The 24068-nt window shown below is 35.9% G+C and overlaps 1 protein-coding gene across 21 annotated transcripts in view; it reads left to right on the forward strand.

The window, feature by feature from the left end:
• Window positions 1-24068, forward strand: part of LOC119505938 (sarcolemma associated protein) — a 200834-nt gene that overhangs the window by 12215 nt on the left and 164551 nt on the right. Inside the window, exon 1 of one of the 21 annotated variants that reach the window (XM_037798953.1) lies at window positions 23155-23253. The exons of the other annotated variants lie outside the window; for them this stretch is intronic. The gene's annotated coding sequence lies outside the window, so the exon portion shown is untranslated. Of the gene's footprint in view, window positions 1-23154; window positions 23254-24068 lie in introns of those variants that run through there. 21 annotated transcript variants of the gene reach the window in all.

A 24068-nucleotide genomic window follows, 5' to 3' on the forward strand; every position in this document is an offset into this window, starting at 1 on the left:
ATGTTGCTTTTTGTTTTATCTTTGTATCATTGGTTCTTTTTCCTTGTTTCCACTTTTTTCAGTCATCATTTGGATTTATTAAGTATATTTTAGTTTCTTTGCTCGATTGTTAGGTATAATTCTTTGTTTTCTAGTATTGGTTGTTTGGGCTTTGTAGAATACATATTTAACTTCTCAGTATATATTCATTTGACATTATACCACTTGTGTAATATAAATAACATACACTATTATACAATAGCATACTTCCATTTCCCACCTCCTTTGAGTATTTTTGATATAAATTTTACTTATAGATATGTTACAAACCACCCAATATATTGTTATTACTATTTCTGTTTAAACAGCTCATTATCTTCTTGATAGTTTTTAATAAAAAAAAACAAACCAGTCTTTCCCATACATTTCCCACTACTAGTGCACTTCATTCCTTTGTGTAGATCCATATTTTCATTATTCTTCTCCTTGAAGGACTTTCTCTCACATTTTTTGTAGTGTAGTGTATTTTGTAGATATACAAAAAGATTTCAGCTTTTATATATTGGCAAATGTTTTTATTGTATCTTCATTTTTGAAAGTTACTTCTTTCAAAATTCCTGGTTAGCCTTGAATGGTTTCCTCACATGTGTGCTCAGAACAGTACTTTGCTGATAATTTGAGGATAACATCTCTACAGATTTCCAGGTTTTTAATATTTTTCTTGCTGTGCTGGTCACTCCTCTCTGGCACTCTGTTCTGTAAACTCTAGCAACGTTGGTCTGAATCTCAAATCTTTCAACTCAGGTTAAGGAATTCACTACACTCCATCTGAGTTCCTCTTCTGTGTGTTGCAGCCAGAAAGTTCTCTCAATGCAGTCAAATGTGGCAATTATTTTCTGTCTTTTTGGGGTCTCTGTCCTTCATTGCCTGATATCAAATGTCTAAAAATTTGTTTTTTATTTTTGTTTTTAACTTTGTCTGGAATTTTTGAGTTTGGGACTGTTTCAAGAAGTGAGGTGTTTAGATAAGCATAACAGGCCCCCCAAAAGCCTCATCTCTTGGTATTCACACACTTCAATTATCTCCTTCACTTGAGTGGGGTTTGTACTTAGTGTTTCACTTGTAACAATTGGAATACGGTATAATTGATTGGATATCATATTTGGTGTTAGCAAACATGTTGTCCCTGTTGGATATCTTATTATATGATTTCTTTTTACTTTGTGACTTGCAAGCCTGGAGGGTATCCAGCTGCTGGGTTTTGAGGTAGTCCTTTGGGGTGGGCCCAGGTTTAAATTCCTGGGGACTGATGAAGAAAAGGTGAGTGAGCTTGGAAGTAGATCTCTCACTACAGTCCCATTTGAGGGTTCAGATGAAATTGTAGTCCTGGCTGAAAGTTGAAAGCAATGTTGTTCCCGTTTGCTAATGCTGCTGTTATGCAAATACCAGATATGGATTGGCTTTTATAAAGGCAGTTTATTGGGTTACAAATTTACAATCCAAAGGCCATGAAAATGTCCAAATTAAGGCATCAACAAGAGGATACCTTACTGAAGAACGACTGATGGTGTCTGGAAAACCTCTGTTAGCTGAGAAGGCACGTGGCTGGCATCTGCTGATCTTTTGCTCTGCCGTTCTGGTTTCATATTGGCTTTCTCCAAATGTCTCTGGGCTAGCATCTCGAAACATCTCTAAGCATCAGCTCCCAAGCATCTCTCCAAAAGTCTGTCTCAGCTGCTCTCCCATATGACAGACTTTTTAAAGACCGAAAGAATCCAAATTAATGATTTCTCTGACTCAGCTAGCATTTTTTAAAAATCTTACTTCTACTACTCCTAGCAATAAAAATATTTTTCTTAAGCTTTATGCAAATAAATGAAGTGACCTTGGAAAAACTTGGTTGCCATGTAAATTTTTTATCCTTTAAAGAAAATAGCTGACAGATATAAAGAAAAAAAGTAAAGTTTATATAGGCACTTGAAAACATGGAAATTTTTAGTGATTAGTATTGTATCCTTTGTCAAATACATGCTTTGGATTAGATTTTGTTTTGTTTGTTTTTTTCTGGGTTGCATATTGTACATGAAATTCTTTTTAAAAAATTATTATGGTAACAAAATTATATTAACATAAAACTTGTCATTTTAATAAATTTTAATTATACAATTCAGTGGCACATTAATTACATTTAAAATATTGTACTGCCATCACCACCATCCATTACCAAAACATTTTCATCACCCCAAACACATGCATTATCTTATTTAACTGTGTCTCCTCTACTGGTCTTTCAGTTCAGATGGAGAGGACACATTTTCTAAGTCACCCGTGGCTGTCCTCTGCCCTTTCATTGCTCTTCCTCAAGGGAGACAGAGGGCTCTAATTGGTAATTTATGAAGAATAATCTGGACATTGGACATACTCAGATCAGTTTAACCCTCTTATTTCCTTTTTTTTCCTGTTTCCTTTTGAGAGTGTGATGGTTAATTTCATGGTCAAACACTGGCCTGCTTGTTAACTATGAGATTATTTTGTAGAAGGGATTTGTATCTATAATCATTTAATTACATGGATTAGATTTTAAATTTAAGAATACACAAAATTTTGTGTATTAAGTTTTGTCGATACTGTCAAGCTTGTAGTTTTATTTACATTTATAACTTCTGATGTGTTGTAGCTGAGCAAAGCAGAAATGATTTTCCAGTATGAACTTCAAAGTTTTTGTTCTCTTGTTTTTTTTAATTACACAAATAATAGGAATACATATCATTAAAGTTCAAATAATAAGGAAGTATATAGAGTAAAAAACGAAGTCCTTCTTCACATAGGCACCCTCCCTGTTCTTTTCCCTTACTCCAGAAGTAACTGTTGTTGTTAGTTTGGTATATAAGTTTCAGAACTTTTTCTGTTCATTTGCAAACTTAGATATGTAGATAAAGAAACATAGTGTTTTTTTTCCTTAAATTTTTATTTAGAAGTAATTTCAAACTTAAAAGACAGTAGCAAAAATAATACAGGCCCCATATAGAGGACTCCCATACTACCCTCCCATACCCAGATCCACCAGTTTTAACATTTTGCATCTTTGCTGTATCATTCTATCATTGTCTGTCTGTCTGTCTATCTATCTATCTATCTATCTGTCTATCTATCTATCTATATCTATCTGTCATTTTCTGAATATTAGAGAGCAGGTTGCACGCATCTTACTCCTTGCACACATAATACTTCGTGAACATTTCCTGTGAACAAGGTTATTTGCTTATGTAATCACCGTAAGTGCGATTATCAAGCTTAAGAAATTTAACATTGATATAAAGGTTACATCTATATTTCAATTTTTTCTTGTCCCAGTAATGTCCTTTTGAGCCTTTTCTTCTCCATTCTTAGATCCCATCCAGGATCATGTATTACAGTTGTCATTATCTCTATCTCTTTAGTTGACCTTTTTATTTATTTATTTTTTATTTAAAGAAGTTGTAGGTTTATAGAACAATAATGCATAAAATACAGAGTTCCCATAATACCACCCTATTATTAACACCTTGCATTATATGGTATATTTGTTACAATTGATAAAGTATATTTTTATAATTGTGCTATTAACTGTAGTTCATGGTTTACATTAGGGTCACTGTGTTGTATGGTCCTACACTTTTTTTTAAAATTTTTGTTCTGGTAACATATATACAACATAAAATTTCCCCTTTTAATCACATTCAAATATGTAATTCAGTGTTACTAATTAATGTTCAAAATGTTGTGCTATCATCATCACTATTCATTTCCAAAACTTTTCCCTCACCCCAAATAGAAACTGCACAATTTAAGCATTAACTCCCTATTCCCTACCCCCACTCCAGCCTCTGGTCATCTATATTCTATTTTCTGACTCTGTGAATTTGCTTATTCTAATTATTTCATATCAGTGAGATCATATATTTTGTGTCCTTTTGTGTCTGGCTTCTTTCACTCAACATGACTTCTTCAGGTTTCATCTGTGTTGTCAACATGTATCAGAACTGCATTCCTTTTTATGGCTGAATAATATTCCATTGCATAGTTATACCACATGTATTGCATTTGCCATTATTTCTTTAGTTAATCTTTCTTTTTTTTTTAATTGTGAAAACATATACAGCATAAATCTTCCCATCCCAATCCCTCCTGAGCATGCCATTTAGTGGATTTAATCATATTCACAATGTTGCAGTACCCTTACCAACATCCATTTCTAGAAAATCCCTTTTACACTAAACAGAAACCCCACACCACTCATTTCCCATTGCCCTTGCCCCCTGGTAATCTGTACTGTACCTTCTGTTTCTATGAGTTTGCATATTTCCTGATATTTTCCTGATGGTTACTGTGGGGCTTAAATTTGACATCGTACATGTATAATAATTACTTTGGTACCAACTTAACTTCGGTAGCATACATAAACTATGTTCCTATATCCCTCTGCCCCCTACTTTTATGTAGTTATTGTTGCAAATTAAAAATTTATACATTATGAATCGAAAACCATTGATTTATCCTTTTATTTTATGCCTTTTAGATCCTGTAGGAAGTAAAAAGTGGAGTTACAAATAAAAAATACAATAGTACTGGTACTTATATTTACCTATGTTTTCATCTTTCCCAGAGATCTTTATTTCTTCATGTGGCTTCAGTCAGTTGCCCAGTGTCCTTTTCAAGCTGCAGAACTTCTTTTAGCATTTCTTGTAGGGTTGGTCTAGTGGTAATGAAATCTCTTAGCTTTTGTTTATCTGGGAATATCTTTCTTTCTCCTTCATTTTTGAAGACAGTTTTTCTTGAAATAGAATTCTTGCTTGGCATTTTTTTGATTTTCACTTTAAATTTGTCATCCAGCTGCCATCTTGCCTGCATGGTTTCTGATGAGAAATTTGCACTTAATCTTATTGGTGTTCCCTTGTATGTAACATTGCTTTTTCTCTTGCAGCTTTCAACCTTCTTTATTTTTGGCCTTCAATAGTTAGGTTAAATATGCCACAGTGTGTGTATATTTTGATTTATGCTCTTCGGAGTTCATTGAGTGTCTTAGAAGGTGTATATTCATGTTTTTCATTAGATTTGGGAAGTTTTCAGCCATAATTTCTTTGAATATTCTCTCTGCCTCTTTCTCTCTTCCCCTTCTGGGATACCTAACGCATATATTTGTATGCTTAATGGTGTCCCACAGGTTCCTCAGGCTCTGTCACTTTTCTTCCTTCTGTCTTCTTTCTGCTCTCCAGACCAAATGACTTCAATTATCTTATCTTCAAGTTCTCTTATTGGTTCTTATGCCAGTTCCAATCTGCTGTTAAACCCCTCCAGGGAATTTTAAATTTCTGTTACTGTGGTCTTCATCTCTGTTTCCTTTTCATAATTTCCACTTCTCTATTGGTAGTCTCCTTGTATTCCTTTCTCATTTTCCTGATTTTCTTTAGTTCTTTGTCCATGTTTTCCTTTAGCTTTCTGAGCATATTTAGGGCCCTTTTTAAAAGTCTTTGTTTTTTCCGAGGTCTGGTCATCCTCAATGATGATTCCTAATGCTTTAATCTTCTCTGCTTGAGCCATCTCTCCCTGTTCCTTTGTATTTTTGTAATGCTTTATTGAAACCTGTACATTTTGATATTTTAATGTGTAGTAGCTGGAATTTAGACCCTAAGGTTGTCTGTTTCTTAAGAGCTTGTATTCAGCTAGTGTTTCATAGTGTTCTAACAGAGCTTCCATTGAATGCCGGGAGCTAACAACAACAGTTTGACCTTTGCATATGCTCTCCTCTAGGGCTTATCAGTATCCAGACAAAAAAACTAGGGGCCTCTGTGATCCTTGTCTTTTGGCTTGTAGGTGTGATTCTAGGAATTCCTCCATTTACTTGGGTAGGAATGTCTCCTTTTGCCTAGGAATTAGTTTCCTCCTAATCCCAGGCACTGTACTATATGTCCTACAGCCAGCAATCCCTTGCCCCAAGCAGCACGGTTTGACTGCTTTCCCACTGTTTAAGAGAGCTCTGTGAATCACATTCTACAAGCTTGGTAAGTTCTGGATGGCAAGCCTGGGAAGAATATCCTGGTTTAGTTCCTCAGGCCACTGCCAGACATATTGGGCCAGACATACACACTCCCAGTATGTGCATGAGGGTTAGTCTGCTCCCTCCAGGACAGGACTGGGGATCTGCATTGGAGCACAGGCTGGCTCTGTGCTGAGTTGGTGAAGGGTGGGTGTAGGGCCTTTTAAATAGCTTTTTCTTGATTCAGTGCTCGCCTTGTAACTGCAGTCCATTTAAGTGTTTTTTAGAGCTTTGAGAAAGATGTTTTTGGCAGTTCTGGCTGGTTGTTCAACGCTTCTGTGGGGGGAAAGAGCCCCCAAGCATCTCACTTTGCCCCATAGTTATTTTTGTTGTTACTTTTATCCATAAATAATTGGATCATAATTTAACATATTCTTTCTAGCTGTTAGATGAGCTCAAGTGAATTGTTTTACATTTGCTTGAAATGTGTTTATATGCTTTACGTTCTAACAAGAATCCAGATTGTGGTAAAACTAATAGCAGTCATTTTTTGAGCATTCACCAGGTGCTGTGCTAAGAGTTTTATGTGCATTATCTCATTAAATCCTCACAACAAACATTATCCTCACTTTCTGAGGCTCAGAGAGCTGGAGGAATTTGTTCAGGGTTATACAGATAGTTTGTGAGTCAGGATTCGAACTCCAGTTGCCTGAGCACAGAATGTACACTTTTAACCACTCTATTGCTTGCTACTTTAGCAGTCTTAGTCATTTTCTTTTTTTTAATTCATTTTTATTGCGATATATTCACATGCCATGCAGTCATACAAAGCGTACATTCAGTTGTTCACAGTACCATTATATAGTTGTGGTTCATCACCAAAATTAATTTTTGAACGTTTTCATTACTGCACACACAAAAATAATAAGAATAAAAATTAAAGTGAAAAAGAACAATTAAAGTAAAAAAGAACACTGGGTGCCTTTTTTTTTTCTTTTTCTTTTCTCCCATTTTTCTACTCATCCATCAATACACTGGACAAAGGGGAGTGTGGTCCATATGGCTTTCCCAATCACATTGTCACCCTTCATAAACTACATTTTGTACAATTGTCTTCAAGATTCATGGGACTCTTAGTCATTTTCAATCTCGTCACCAACGCTTTAGTGAGCAATAAATTATTAAACTCTTTACAAGTAAAAATTATAGTATTTTAGTATCAGTGTTCAGAAACTATAATATGTTTAAATAGAAACTTTTTTATTGGATTGGATAATTTCTAAATTTAATATGTTTGGAGGTTGTACTTCATAAGAGAATATATGTATAACCAATCCTCATAAATGAATCTTCTAAAATAGGAAAAATGACTACATTAGCCCTTTAAGTAAAAAAAGGAGATTGTTTTAGATGCTAGTTACAAAGTTCCTTCCATTTCTAAAATTTAGGAATATAAAATAGGATTATACTGTCTATTATCAATATAGCTATGGTAGTTATATTTTTAGAATAAGTATAAACTTTGTAGTTTTGAGGTTTTGGAGGAGAGGTTTTCTCATAAATAGGAATGTTATAGCGTTACCATATGACCCAGCAATTCCACTCCTAGGTATATACCCAAGAGAAACAAAAACATATGTCCACACAAAAAATTGTAAACAAATGTTCATGGTAGCATTATTCAAGATAGCCAAAAAGTGGAAACAAAGTCTATCAACTTACAAATGAATAAATAAAATGTAGTACATCCATATAATGGAATATTATTCAACCATAAAAAGCAATGAAATTCTAATAAATGCTGCAACATAGATGAACCTTGAAAACATTATACTAAGTGAAAGAAGCTAGACACAAAAGGCCACATATTGTATAGTTCCATTTATATGAAGTATGTAGAATGGACAAATCCATTAAGACAGAACATTAGTGATTGCTAGCGGCTATGGGGAGAATTGGGAGAAAATGGGGAGTGACTGCTAATGGGTATGGGGTTTCTTTTTGGAATGATAAAAATGTTGTAATATTGTGGGTTTGGTTGCACAACTCTATACTAAAAACCATTGAATTGTATCTGTACTTTAAGTATGTGAATTGTGTGATATGTGAATTATGTCTTCATAAAGCTGTCATTTTAAAAAATGTTAGGTGGCATAATAGCTTATTGAAAGCAGATTAAGGTGTAGGAAGTGGTCGCAAGGAGGGTGAGATTCAAGTGTGGGTAGGAGTAACAGAGAAGCATTTGCTATTCATTGCAACTTGATTTTTGTCTTTTACTTCCTTAGTGTAAAAATCTTACTCTTGGACCTTTGTTTTAACAAATTTAACAGAAAGTATGTTTCCAATTTTGAAATATTTGTTAATAGGCACAATTCTGCTATTATGGAAACATTATATTGCCATATTGGGAGTTGAGAAATGGTTGGTAAGATACAGTTTCAAAGTCCAATACTGAAAATGTTTACAGTATTAGATTTGCTTACCAGTGAATTTTTCATATATGATACCTGGCACTTAGATGGCAGTGAAATATTGTTAGAATAAATGATGTTGTCTTTACTGGAAGAAAGTATTAATTTAAATTGTAATTGATCTTAATGTGGGACCATTATGCATTCCTAGTCTTTAACTAGTACCTAAGTATCTAAGGCTTGAAGTAGTAGATAGTCCTGTAAAAATGTAATTGTGACAAAAAGAAGCCTAGCAATAGAAGTGTTTGTGAATCAGTGTTTCCACGGAGCTAAGGGAGTGATGTATTCCTTTCCATAGGTTTGGGGGCAAAAAATGGGGAGGAATGAAGAGGACTTCACAGAGAAAGTTGTTTTTAAACTGCTGTTTGAAAAGTAACCAGGGCTTTGCTGGCTGGAAAAAAAAGAGCATGGTATTCCAGACTGAGGGAACAGCTTGTGTTTAGGCAGAAGGGCCTGAAAGAGAATGATGTATTCTAGGAAATGCAAACCCAGAAGTTATCAGAATTGGGAAGGAGAAAATAGAGCTGCTGTCAAATCGTTAGGATAATTGAGCATCCACTGGGGGTGGGATGGGGTAGGGGGAAGTGTGGTTAGAGTTCTGGAATTGGACTACTTGAGTTGGAATCTTTGCTCACTGCTTGCCAGTTGTGTGACCTTGGGCAATCTTTGTGCCTCAGTGTTCTTCATCTGTAAAAGGAGGCAAATAACTTACTTCATAGGACTGTTTAAAGATTTAATGAGAATTCATGTAAAGTACTTAGTAGAATGCCTGGGCACAGTATTGGTGCTTAATAACTTGTGGTTATTAACATTTTTCTTTATTATTTCATTTGGTGTGTTTGCCCAGTAAGGCCTGTATGCTTATTTTCTGTGTGTGTTCTTTTTCATTGTTAAAAATGTTTACTCCATGCAGGGGTATTCGCCTACCCCACCTCCATGGTTGCTAACATCACCACAGACATAGGGGACTGGTGTTTTGATGGGTTGAGCCCTCTACCATAAGTTTTACCCTTGGGAAGACGGTTGCTGCAAAGGAGAGGCTAGGCCTCCCTATATTTGTGCCTAAGAGTCTCCTCCTGAATGCCTCTTTGTTGCTCAGATGTGGCCCTCTCTCTTTGGCTAAGCCAACTTGAAAGGTGAAATCACTGCCTTCCCCCCTACGTGGGATCAGACACCCAGGGGAGTGAATCTCCCTGGCAACGTGGAATATGACTCCCGGGGAGGAATGTAGCCCCGGCATCGTGGGACGGAGAACATCTTCTTGACCAAAAGGGGGATGTGAAAGGAAATGAAATAAGCTTCAGTGGCAGAGAGATTCCAAAACGAGCCGAGAGATCACTCTGGTGGGCACTCTTACGCACACTTTAGACAACCTTTTTTAGGTTCTAAAGAATTGGGGTAGCTGGTGGTGGATACCTGGAACTATCAAACTACAACCCAGAACCCATGAATCTCGAAGACAGTTGTATAAAAATGTAGCTTATGAGGGGTGACAATGGGATTGGGAAAGCCATAAGGACCAAACTCCACTTTGTCTAGTTTATGGATGGATGTGTAGAAAAGTAGGGGAAGGAAACAAACAGACAAAGGTACCCAGTGTTCTTTTTTACTTCAATTGCTCTTTTTCACTCTAATTATTATTCTTGTTATTTTTGTGTGTGTGCTAATGAAGGTATCAGGGATTGATTTAGGTGATGAATGTACAACTATGTAATGGTACTGTAAACAATCGAAAGTACGATTTGTTTTGTATGTCTGCGTGGTATGTGAATATATCTCAATAAAATGATGATTAAAAAAAAATAAAAAAAATAAAAGCAATAATAGCAAAAAAAAAAATGTTTTCTCCTTTGAATAAGTAAATTCTTTAATGCCTTGATAACTTTTTTGGATGTGTTAGAGATTCATTTTTAATATCTGTTATCCATTACTACCATGTGTGTATAGTTTCCCTGCTAAAAGCAATAAAAACCAGTAGCATTCTTGATCTATATTACTCGAAGATTTGAAATTAAAGGAGGTAAGTGATGTGATGAGAATCTGGTCAGTCGATAAGGAAAAATGTAAAAAGTCTGTCATACTTTATCAGGCAACATGGTGCATGAAGAAGATATTAAGATGTCACTTCAGTTTTCAAGAAGCTTATGGTTTATGGGAAGCTAAAGCTAACCTCCATGAAAGAATTAGGGAAGAATTAAATTCTCAATGAAATTAGGAGTACTGTGTGATCAAAGTAGGGAAGGCTTGTTTGTTGACAAAGGGACACTTGAACTGGACCCTGACTATTTGGGGTAGAGAATAACAGGTATCCTTGGTGTATGAAGATCTGCACGAATAAGGTATAAGTTCAGAGGGACAGTTAGGAAGCAGTTGAGTCTAGAAGAGCACTCTATCAGTTAGTGTTTTTGTTTGTAAGCCGCAGATACTGTCTATAGTTAATTTATTTACAAAAGGAGTTTATTGAAAGGGTATTGGGTAACTCATAGAATCTTTCAAACACTGAAGATCCAGGCTTGGAGACTAAGGCTGGAGTCATAGCAACAATCATCCCACAGAAGTGATCTGGTGCAGACAAGGCTGCTGCATTGCTTAAGCACTAGATACCTCATCTTATCTCACTAACAACTGGAAATTGGATGATGCCTTTGGCACTGTTGCCATTGCTGCCTCTGGAAATAGGAGCTTCTACTCTGTCATGATATTTCTTTGTAGCACTAACTCCTGATGTAAAGTCCGAGGTTGGCATGTCTGATTAGCTAAGCCTAGGCTACATGTTCATTACTTAGCTTCAGAGGAAGCCAGGAAACCCAGCATATGACATTTCAGCTTCTAGTGGGGAGTAGGTTTTGCCTTTCACCAAGGTGGTAAATTATCTAGTCATAACAAGGGGGTTCAGATGCTGGCGTTCAGGAAAATGACAATTGTTCCCTCCAAGCAGAGTTTGTTAAGGATCGACTAGTTTAGATTAGTTTAGATTAAGTATTGCAGATGAACATGAGTCAGATTCCATTTCAGGAAGGCTGTGGAGGTACAAGGGTTGATGGGCAATGGGAACCAAAGCACAAACCTTGGAGTTACAACTTTGGGGAAAGCTATGCCTGCCTGTTATCCATCCAGATAACCCTAGTAACTAAACTGGTATGTCCACTACTGAGCTGTGAAATACCTCTCTGCTTTAGTAGTATGCCATCTTCATATGAGAGTGATTGGACAGTGATGAAGGTTGGATTCATAGGTATAGTGAGTGCACAGATTTGAAGATTCCAAAGTGTGATTTCTTACTTTCAAGATTGTTTCTCTCTTTACGTTAAAGGATTGCACTTGTGTGCATCATTTTAAGTTTTTTTTTTGGTCAATACTTTTAATTCTGATGTTGCCGGAAGTATAAATTTAATGCTTTGTATGAAAAATTGGTAGATGTTAAAAGGATTATGATGAAGGAAATATTGCATGTGAAGGTCCAAGTCAGAGGCAGGTGTTAAGTGATAGGTCCTACTTCAGAATTTCAGTATGAAATATATTTTGAAGCATTAAGCTTACATAATAGTAATAGTTTTGCCATTTTAAATTGATACTCTAAGCTGAGGTTTGTCCGTAGTTATCAGCTGTCTGGTGGCAGAGTTTTCAGATAAGCATCAGGTAAGTTTACTGGTATTATACTTGGTTTTAATAATACCACCCTCTCCCACCTTTACTAGTGAATTTTAATTTTCTTATGGTTTGGGGAGTTGGACTGGGTTATCAATGGCCTGAAGCAATGCAGACACATAAAGTAAAAGTTTACATAGTGTTTATGTATATACTTTACACTGTTGTATTTCCCATTTTCTTTTGCTATCACATGCAAATTTTATACTAATTCAAACTGGTTTTCTTCTGTTGGGTATTTTAAGTATGGATGTGCTTTGGATAAATTCTCTGTATTTAAATCCTTATCTGTTGTTATTCTGAATCATAATTAAGTCAAGGCTTAATGCTTTCTTCATAAAATTTTACCAATTGCCAAAATTCTCACAGATTTATCCCTTTTCTTAATACTTTGAACTTTGATCATGTTTATCACAAAATTTAACCCGTAATTATATATTGTTCTAGGCTAACTGTTTAATTCTTATGACCCTAATTAGCTAATAATGTCCTTTAAGGCAACTGTAGTAGCTTATGCTGTCTTGTAGCCCTACAATGTTAGTACAGCGCTGGCATGTAATAGGTGTTTAACCATCTACTACATATTGGCAATATTACTGCCAACACAATACTGTTCTCCAAAGATGATATAGAAGTATTGCTTTAAGAAATTTATCTATTGTTCTAAAAATGTCTCTTAGAAGAGAATATGGGAGACTATCTTTATGACTTTGGGGTAGGGAAGAATTTCATAAATAATTACCAAAAAGTACATGTTGAAGGAAAAAGATTGATAAATTCCAGTACATTAAAACTAATCTTGTTCTTCAGAAGATAAAATGAAAAAGTAAAGGGGGGGGGAAACTAGTGAAAGATATTTGTAACACATATGTTTTAGTTTCCTAGCTGCTAAAACAAATACTATACAATGGGATGGCTTAAACAGCAGGAATTTATTGACTCATGGTTTTGAGGCTGGGAGGAATCCAAAATTAAGGCGTCAGCAAGGCAATGCCTTTTCCCCGAAGACTGTGGTGTTCTGGGACTGGCCATGGACAACTGATGGGGTTCCTTGGCTTTTCCGTCCTATGACAATGCACATGGCAGTTCTCTTCTGGGTTGGTTGACTTCCAGCTAACTACTTTTCATGGTTTTTATTCTGTGTTCAGTTTGCTTTGTTAATGACGACTTCATCTGTATTAGATTAAGGCCCACCTTCATTCAGTTTGGGTATACTTTAATAACATCTTCAAAGATCCTGTTTACAAATGGGTTCACACCCACAGGACCAGGGGTTGGGACCTGAACATGATTCAATCCCCTACAACATATTACTTGCAAAGGATTAGTGTTTAGAATATAGAAAGAACTTGTCCAAATCAATAAAAAAAAGACAAAACCCAACAGAAAAAAACAGTCATAACAATTTCACAGAAGAAATAAGACCAATAGACAATAAAGATGTTCAACCTAACTAGTAACTAGGGAGCTATAAATTAGATAATATAAAGTGTGGGTAGACAGTCTGAAGCAATAGGAACTCTCCTGCCCTGCTGTTGCTATGAAGAGTTACATTGAATGATTTTCGAATGTTAAAGCAACCTTTTATTCTTAGGATAAGCTACACTTGATTGTGACATTTTAGCGTTTTAATACATTGCTGGATTTGATTTGCTTGTATTTTGGTAAGGATTTTTCTGTCTCTTCATGAAGGATTAATCTTAAATGCTTAATAGTATTTGCCAGTGAAGTCATCTGGACATGTTTTGTGTTTTATTTATTTATTTATTAGTTTGTAGGGGTTTAAACTATAAATTTAATTTTTTTATTAGATACAGGGCTTTTTAGGTTATCTGTTTCTTCTTGAATTGACGTTGGTTGTTTGTGTCTTTTAAGACATTTATCTATTTCATCAAAATTGTTAAATATATTGGCATAAAGTTGTTCAAAATATTCCCTTATCCTTGTAGTATCTATAGACTCTGTATGATGTCACCTCTCTCATTTCCAAGTTGTATCTTTTTCCTTTTTTTTTCCTTGATCGTTTTGGCTAGAGTTTTATCACCTTTATGACTTAAAGAATCTTTTTTTTTAAATAAATTTTTCTCTGTTGCTTTTCTATTTCCCATTCATTGTTTTCTGCTCTTTATTATTTCCTTCCTTTGTGCTTACATTGGGTTTAATTTCTTCTATTCTCTAGTTTCTTAAAGTGGAAGCTTAGATGATTGATTTAAGACATTTCTTAATGTCTTAATTGGGTTGACATTTTTCTTTTAGGACTTTAAATATGCCATCCCACTGTCTTGTGGCCTCCATGGTTTCTGATGAAAAAATCTGCTGTTAGTCTTATTGGTGATCCCTTCTGTGACAAGTTGTTTCTCTCTAGTTGCTTTCAGAATCCTCTCTTTTTTCTCTGGATTTTGATAATTTCTATATTTTGTGTCTAGGTTTAAATCTCTTAGAATCTATCCTGCTTGGAATTTGTTGGGCTTTCTGAATGTGTATATTCATATGTTTCATCAGATTATGGATGTTTATGGTCAGTATTTCTTGAATACTTTTTTTCTGTCCCTTTATCTCCCTCTTTTCCTTCTGGGACTCTATTTGATGCATATGTTGGTATTCTCAGGCCATAAAACTATCCCAACTACGGCATCAACAAGAGGATACCTTCACTGAAGAAAGGCCAGTGGCATCTGGAACACCTCTGTCAGCTTGGAAGTCACATGGCTAGTGTCTGCTGGTTCCTTGCTCCCAGTTTCTTGTTTCAAAATGGCTTTCTCTTCAACATCTATCTTTACCTCTGGTTTCATACATTCCCCTATCCCACCTCTTTTCTGAATTGTAATGGCTATCTCCAAACTCTGAGCTATTGATCCCTTGGTGTATAACCTGATTGGTCTCTGGAACATTGGGTAATCTCTGTGACACGTGAAACTCAGAGCTAGACATCGGCAGATATGAATGTCAGTATTAATGCATACAGCAACTGTTAAAAAAAAAAAAAAAAAAAGCTGTAAAAGAGCCCGGACTTCAATTAGAGATATGAATGAAGCAGATCTGGTTAAGACTAGAGCAAATAGGGCCAAAGAGTAAAGGTTGAAGCTGACCGTGTGTTAAAATTTCAACTTCGATGTGAGACCAAAGGAAGAAATGTTTATTTGGTGTAGGATCTATATTTTCTAAACAATATAACTTCTATAGTCAGTTTGTTCAAACACCACAATTACATGGAACTTTGAATAGGAAGTGAGATATGGCAGGTCTGTATAGGTTAGAGTGAAATAGCAACACATCCCAAGTAATTTGGGTGGAGAATAAAAATATATTTTCAGGGCCCCCCTGAGGAGCTGGGGGAGGATGCGGAGGTGTTGGACTTTCTCACCTGGATTGTTGCTGATGTTCTCACAAACACTGGGGACTGACAGCTTGACATGCTGAACCCTCTGTCTTGGGGCTTACCCCTATGAAGCTTGTTGCTGCAAAGGAAAGGCTAAACCTGCTTAGAACTGTGCCTGAGAGTCTCCCCCTGAGTGCCTCTTTGTTGCTCAGATGTAGCCCTCTCTCTCTAACTAAGCCACCCTGGCAGGTGATCTCACTACCCTTCCCCCTTTGTGGGACCTGACTCCCAGGGGTGTAAATTTCCCTGGCAATGCAGGATATGATGCCCAGGAGTAAATCTGGACCTGGCATCATGGGATTGAGAACATCTTCTTGACCAGAAGGGAGATATGAAATGAAACGAAATAAAGCTTCAGTGGCTGAGAGATTTCAAATGGAGTTGAGAGGTCACTCTGGTGGACATTCTATTGTACTATATAGATAACACTTTTTAGGTTTTAATGTATTGGAATAGCTGGAAATAAATACCTGAGACCACCAAACTCCAACCCAGTAGCCTTGACTCTTGAAGATGATTGTATAACAATTTAGATTACAAGGGGTGACGGTGGGATTGTGAAAACCTTGTGGATTGCCCTTCCTTTATCCAGTGTATGGATGGATGAGTAGAAAAATGGGGACAAAAACTAAATGAAAAACGGGTGGGATGGGGGTATGATTTGGATGTTCTTTTTTATTTTTATTTTTATTGTTCTTATTCTGATTCTTTCTGGTGTAAGGAAAATGTTCAAAAATAGATTTGGGTGATGAACGCACAACTATAAGATGGTACTGTGAACAATTAATTGCACACCATGGATGATTGTATGGTATGTGAATATATCTGAATAAAACTGAATTTAAAAAAAACAGCTTGCTCCAAAATGTCTCTGGGCTTCTGTCTGTCTTAGCTTCTCTCTCTCAGCTCTTATGCATTCTTGCTTGTTCTCCCAGTGCGTTTCTCTCTAAGCATCTGGGGGTTGTCTCTTAGTTTCTCCGGGGCAAACGCTGGGCTTCATTGCTAGCTTAGCATGTCCAAATGTCTTTCGGTCTGCATTTCCAAGCGTCTGTATTTGTGTTGGCTCTTAGGTTCTCTCGGGGGCAAACTCTGGATTACATATTTTAGCTTCTGTGCTGGTTTGGATGTATTATGTCCCTCAAAACACCATTATCTTTGATGCAGTCTTGCGTGGGCAGGGATTGTATTGGTGTTGTTCGGGTTGGAGACTTTTGATTGGATGTTTCCGTGGAGATGTGATCATTCAACTGTGGGAGAGATCTTTCATTGGATAATTTCCATGGAGGTGTGGCCCCGCCCATTCAGTTTGGGCTTTGATTAGTTTACGGGAGCACTATAAAGTTCGGACAGAAGGAGCAAGCTTGCTACAGCCAAGAGGGACACTTTGAAGAATGCACAGAAGCTGAGAGAGGAACTGCAGTTTGCAGAGACATTTTGGAGATGGCTGTTAAAAGCGGACTCTTGCTCTGGAGAAGCTAAGAGAGGACAAACGCCCCAAGAGCAATGGAGAGTGACATTTTGAAGAGGAGCTGTGGCCTAGAGAGGAATGTCCTCAGAGAAAGCCATTTTGAAACCAGTACTTGGAGCAGACACCAGCCACGTGTCTTCCCACCTAACAGAGGTTTTTCTGGATGCCATTGGCCATCCTCCAGTGAAGGTACCTGATTGTTGATGCATTGGACACTTTATGGCCTTAAGACTGTAACTGTATAACCAAATAAACCTCCTTTTATAAAAGCCAGTGCATTTCTGGTGTTTTGCATTCTGGCAGCATTAGCAAACTAGAATGGCTTCTCTCCAAAATGTCTCTCTCAGCTTCTCTGAGCTCCTTTTCTCTGTGAGGTCTCTTAAAGGACTCCAATAAACTAATCAAGACCCACCTGGAATGGGTGGGATAGCATCTTCATGGGAATGATCTAATCAAGGTCCCATCCACAATAGTCCTGCCCCGACAAGATTGCATTAAAGAACATGGCTTTCCGTGGGACAGAGAACATCTTCTTGACCAAAAGGGGGATGTGAAAGGAAATGAAATAAGCTTCAGTGGCAGAGAGATTCCAAAAGGAGCCGAGAGGTCACTCTGGTGGGCACTCTTATGCACACTTTAGACAACCCTTTTTAGGTTCTAAAGAATTGGGGTAGCTGGTGGTGGATACCTGAAACTATCAAACTACAACCCAGAACCCATGAATCTCGAAGACAGTTGTATAAAAATGTAGCTTATGAGGGGTGACAATGGGATTGGGAAAACCATAAGGACCAAACACCACTTTGTCTAGTTTATGGATGGATGTGTAGAAAAGTAGGGGAAGGAAACAAACAGACAAAGGTACCCAGTGTTCTTTTTTACTTCAATTGCTCTTTTTCACTCTAATTATTATTCTTGTTATTTTTGTGTGTGTGCTAATGAAGGTGTCAGGGATTGATTTAGGTGATGAATGTACAACTATGTAATGGTACTGTAAACAATCGAAAGTACAATTTGTTTTGTATGACTGCGTGGTATGTGAATATATCTCAATAAAATGATGATTTAAAAAAAAAAAAAAAAAAAAAAAGAACATGGCTTTAGTAACATAGCAGATTCAAACCAGCACAGTATCTTTTTTTTTTTTAATTCAGTTGTATTGAGATATATTCACATACCATACAGTCATCCATGGTATAAGATCAACAGTTCACAGTACTGTCAAATAGTTGTGCATTCATCACCCCAATCAATTTTTGAACATTTTTCTTACTCCAAAAAGAATGGAAATAAGAATAAAAATAAAAATACAAACAAACACCCCAAGCATTCCATCCCCCCATCCCACTCCATTTTTCATTTAGTTTTTGTCCCCATTTTTCTACTCATCTGTCCATACACTAGATAAAGGGAGTGTGAGATACAAGGTTTTTACAATTATGCAGTCACACCATGTAAGCTACATAGTTACGCAATCGTCTTCAAGAATCAAGGCTAGTGGGTTTCAGTTTGACAGTTTCAGGTATTTCCTTCTAGCTATTCCAGTACACTAAAAACTAAAAAGGTATATCTATATCATGCATAAGAATGCCCACCAGAGTGATCTCTCAATTCCGTTTGAAATCTCTCAACCAACTGAAACTTTATTTTGTTTCATTTTGCTTCCCCCTTTTGGTCAAAAAGATTTTCTCAGTCCCACAGTGCTGGGTCCAGGCTCATCTCCTAGAGCATGTCCCAGATTGCCAGGGAGATTTATACCCCTGGGAGTCAGATCCCACGTAGAGGGGAGGGCAGTGAGTTCATTTTTCCCTAGTTCCTCAGGGGGTCCCTGCAAATATATTTTTATTCTCTACCCATATTACTTTGGGATGTATTGGGATTTCACACTAATCTGTACAAACCTACCAGATCTCACTTCCTATTCCAACTTCCATGTAATTATGTTGTTTGAATAAACTGACCATACAAGTTAAATTATTTAGTGTGCCACAGAAATTGTAGATCCTGCACCACATAAACATCTCTTCCTTTGGTCTTGCACAGAAGTTGAAGTTTTAAAACACAGTCAGTATTGTCCTTTACCCTTTTGACTGATTTGCCTTAGTCCTAACCAGGTTTGCTTCATTCATATCTCTAACTGAAGTCTGAATTCTTTTTTAGCTTTTTGAAAATTTGCTGTATGACGTACTAATTGACATTCATAGCTGCTGAACTCTAACTCTGAGTTTCAGGTGTCACACAGATAACCCAAAGTTCCAGAGGCCTACTAGGTCATACGCAAAGAGCTCAGTATCTCAGAATTTAGAAATAACCATTACAACTCAGGAATAGATGTGACTGCTGTAAGAGCTTACAATCTAGGGACCATAACAGTAAGTGTCCCCCTGCTAAGCTATGCTCTGAGATTCAATTCTCAGAGTTTACACGTTATAGTTAGTCCAATTAGTGAGGCATTATAATGTTTGTCTTTTCATTTCTGGCGTACTTCACTCAAAACGCTGTCCTCAAGATCCATTCACCTAGTTGTGTGTCTCACAGCTTCATTCCTTCTTGCAGCTGCTCAGTATTCTATTGTATGCATATACTACAGTTCACCATTCTGTTCATCAGTCGATGTGCCCTTAGGCCACTTCCATCCATGGCAAATCATGAATATTGCTGCCATGAACACCAGTATGCAAATGTCCAATTGTGTCACTGCTCTCAGATCTTCCAAGTATATACCCCATAATGAGGTTGCAGAACTTTATGGCACCCACATACTTAGCTTCTTGTGGAACCACCACACTGTCCTCCGGATAGGCTATACTGTTCAACTTCCCCACCAATAGTGAATAGGTACATCCCTCTCTCCATGTTGTCTTCAGCACTTGTATCCCTCTGTTTATATTTTTCCCTGCAATTTTATAGATATATTCACATACCGTACAGTCATCCACAGTGTACAATCAGTTGTTCACAGAATCATCATATAGTTGTGAGCACAGTGTCTTTGATAGTTTCCTACAGGTCCTTAAATTGTATATACTTTAGATTTGTTCACTTTCTAGGTATTCTATATTTCAGTAAAATTCTTTAAAATGTAATAAAAATATTAGATAAGATTTAAGAAATTCGTAAGCTTTTTGATTGCAGCTCTGTAAGTCTTTTTTTTGGGATGATGGTAAGGGGATTATAAAATGAGTTGTAAAATGAAGTGACCAGCTTTTTGCAATTTGCCTCATTCCAATATCTGTAAAAAGAATGAGGAAGCTGTCTATTTACTGATACGGAAAATTCTCCAAGATGTATGTATACTGGTGACTAGACAAAACATCAAACAGTTTACAGCACAATGTATAATAATCTGTCTTTTGTGCAAAAGAGGCAAAAATAAGAATCTATATTTGCATTTGTTGTTTATATGTAAAGAAACTCTGGAAGGATATATAAGGAATTAGTAACAGGGATCTCCTGTGTGTGAGGATGAGGGTGGAAACTGGTTTGATGTGAGAAAAGGATGGCAGTTGAGACTATTTTCTGTACATACCTTTTTGCATTCACTATACCATTCTAAATTCTGTAGCATTCTGAATTAATAAAATTAATTATTTTTAAAAGAAAGTAGGTTTAGTGTATTTCTTTTAGGTAGATTCAGCTTTATGCCCTTTTATTATGGGACTCACATTTATTTGTTTCATGTAGTGTATTTCCATTTTAAGTATTAGAATCACAGAGTTAGATATTTGTTTTTAGAACAGCAGTCTTAGTGGTAATGTGTAAGACATTAGAATTGTGCCTAGAGGCAAGGAGACCCTGTAGAGTGGTGTACTGGAAGAGACAATTGGACATAAATTTCTGGAGTGCAACCAAATCATCTGGTTGTAGGGAAACAGGTTTGGGAGTCATCTGTCAACGTAGTGAAGTTTGTATGAAATACAGTCCCAGGGAAGTTTGTATTATCTCTAGAAAAGTAGCGGCTATGTAAGAACACTGGGGATTTGGACAGCTGACAGGGGGAAAAGAAAATTGACTTGGAAAAACAGCCAGGGAAGTTGGAGGACCAGGAAAGATTAGATTTATGGAGTAGAAGGGAAGGGGAGAGTTTTTGAGAAGGGAGTTGTGAATAACACTCATATCACCTTATAAGGGCTGAAAGTAGTCCTTGGATTTGGCATCAGTGGCTCAAGATCTATTTAATAGCGTGGTGAGTATAGAAGCTCACTAGTTCTGGGTTAAGAAGAAGGCAGAAAGTTAAGAAGGCAGTAAGTTACTGAGAGTAACAGCTCTGAAGTGTTTGACTGTGAGTGGACGCAGACAGTAATTAGGGCAGTTCTACATGAAGGATATGTAAATGTTTGTACACTTCTGTGATCATTTATTTTCCTCCAGTTTTGAGGCTGCTACTCCTTAGGAGCTGATGGTGGTTCTTCAAAGGAGTATAGGGGAAATGTGGCATGAGAAAAACCATACAAGCCAGGCTTTCCATGTTCAGATTAATTTCTCAATAGACTGTTATATGTGAGTTGAAATCTTACTGAGTTAAATATAATTTGTGCAAATGAGACATGAGTCACTGATGTCAAAAATATACAGGAACTTTAAAACTTTATAATTCAGCACAGATTAGAAATTCAGTAACCATAGATGATGTTCCTAGTACCTTTTTGATGTTCCAATTTTTTAGCTAGAAACTTATCTTTGCACTTCTATTGGTAGAAAAAAATTAATTCTGTGCAAAGTTTGTGTATATATGTATGTATATAAATGTGTGCATGGACTTAACTAGGTCTAAAGCATGTGAATGAGAGGCTCCCTGTGGACTGCTTAATCTATAATCTGGGAATGTTTGAAAGTTATTTTACATTTGGCCAAAATTAAAATTTTTATCATAACATTCAACAAAAGGGTTAAGTGTCTTAGTATCCATCCTGATAAATACTTAACTTGTAAAGAAGGTTATAGGAAGATATAAACCAAGGTTTAAAAAATAAAGTGAAACACTATGGTAAAATCTTAATCTTTTTGCAATGAGAAATATGTTTTATGAATCATCAGATTCTGTTACTTAATTTTAGTTACTTTGGTTACTTATTTTCTGTTTATGTAATTTTATAATAGTTTTCCAGTTTTGCATTCTTGTTTTTTGTGGTAGGAGCTGAATATGTGACTATTTATTAAACTGTATTTTCAACATTAAGTACAAATGAAGATATCAAGGAATTATTAAACAGATAAGAGTAATAATTCCCTGAATTTATATCATAGAAAACAAGGTCGTGTATATGGAAGTGTTTTATAAACTAGGTAATTAAAAATTATGTAAAATTTAAGTATGGGAGAAGTATTAAAATTTCAATCTAAATTTAATAGAAAAACATAAGTTACTTTGGAATACAGGGGCAACTGGTGGTAGATAGCTGAAACTATCAAACTACGACCCAGAACCCATGAATCTCAAAGACAATTGTATAAAAATGTAGCTTATGAGGGGTGACAGTGGGATTGGGAAATACATAAGGACCACACTCCACTTTGTCTAGTTTATGGATGGATGAGTAGAAAAATAGGGGAAGGAAACAAACAAACAAACAGACAAAGGTACCCAGTGTTCTTTTTTACTTCAATTGCTCTTTTTCACTTTAATTATTATTCTTGTTATTTGTGTGTGTGTGCTAATTGAAGGTGTCAGGGATTGATTTAGTTGATGAATGTACAACTGTGTAATGGTACTGTGAACAATCGAATGTATGATTTGTTTTGTATGACTGTGTGGTATGTGAATATATCTCAATAAAATGAAGATAAAAAAATGTAATGCTAAAAAAAATTTCAATCTAAATTTAATAGAAAAACATAAGTTACTTTGGAATAAATGGGGCAAATGAAAATGCTTTCAATTTCAGAGAATTATATCCATGAATATAAAGATAATAAAGATGTATTGAAATATATATTTCAAATACATTTTATGCATTCCAGGATGGAAAAACTTATTTGAGAAAGGGATAGGGAAAGAAGGAGGTTAGAGGAAGGACTGTTATGAAATTTAGTCCAGTATAAGTATATAGCAGCAATCTTACTTTAAAAAAATATCATTTTATATAGCATATGTTGTAGTTCTAAACCTTAGTACTCTTTTACTTGCAAAATGTTTTCTACTGTAAAGCATGTATGTCAAAACACAGAATCTGCACTGTCACTTCCTTATTGTAAATCCAGCTCTGTTACCAAGATGACATGCCTGAAACAGAGGGTAAATTTCTCAGGGTCTTGAAAACCAGTTCGTTTGAGAAACTAAAAAAAGATTAAGGTATGAATAATTTTCCTCCATATGACTATTCTTTTAAAGTACATTTCAATATTAAAAAAAAAAAGACTATCAAATGAAGTCTTTATTCCCTGTATCAATAGAAAACTAAATTGCTTAACTTTTTTTAGCCCATCATCTAAATTAGATCAGAGTAAGTATTCAAAAGTTTTAACTTTAATGAATAATAGAGATCTCTCATACTTGAACCGGTTTATATCCTTTGCTAAACTGTAGAGCTTGAAACTGATTCTTCTAAAGTCATATCTATTTGTTAATGGAAATTGAAGCAACCTTTCATCTCAAATTTTGTTGGATATTTTAGATTCAAATGAAGTCCTTAAAAGCAATAGATCTAAAACATTATTCAGATGTGGGAAGTATAATGGGGAATTTTAGTGGGTTACCTTTTTGCTATGTTCAAAGAGAATTATTTGAATTTGAACTACAGCACTAATTACACATTCATTGCCTGAAGTTATCTTGTTTAAAGAGAAAAGTAAAGTGAATTGAACCAACTAGTGACATTTGTCATTATTCTAACAATAGGATACATTGATTTAAAGCCAAAAATTTTGTAATAATTGAGTTGATTACACATGAAATGGAACCTGTTACTGATAGTCTTATATAAAACACCTTTTGTTTTGATCTTCTTGATTTTAGTATTTATATGGCAGGTATAGAAATTTTTTATCTGTGTACTAATACTTCAAAATAAGATCAGTGTCTTTTTTTTTTTCCATGTAAATTTATAAGTAAATTAGCTGAATCAGTTATTGTTAGAAACTGCGATAACATTTGTCACTGTATGGTGA

Source organism: Choloepus didactylus, chromosome 1, assembly GCF_015220235.1.
Source record: "Choloepus didactylus isolate mChoDid1 chromosome 1, mChoDid1.pri, whole genome shotgun sequence".
Taxonomy (NCBI): Eukaryota; Metazoa; Chordata; class Mammalia; order Pilosa; family Megalonychidae; genus Choloepus; species Choloepus didactylus.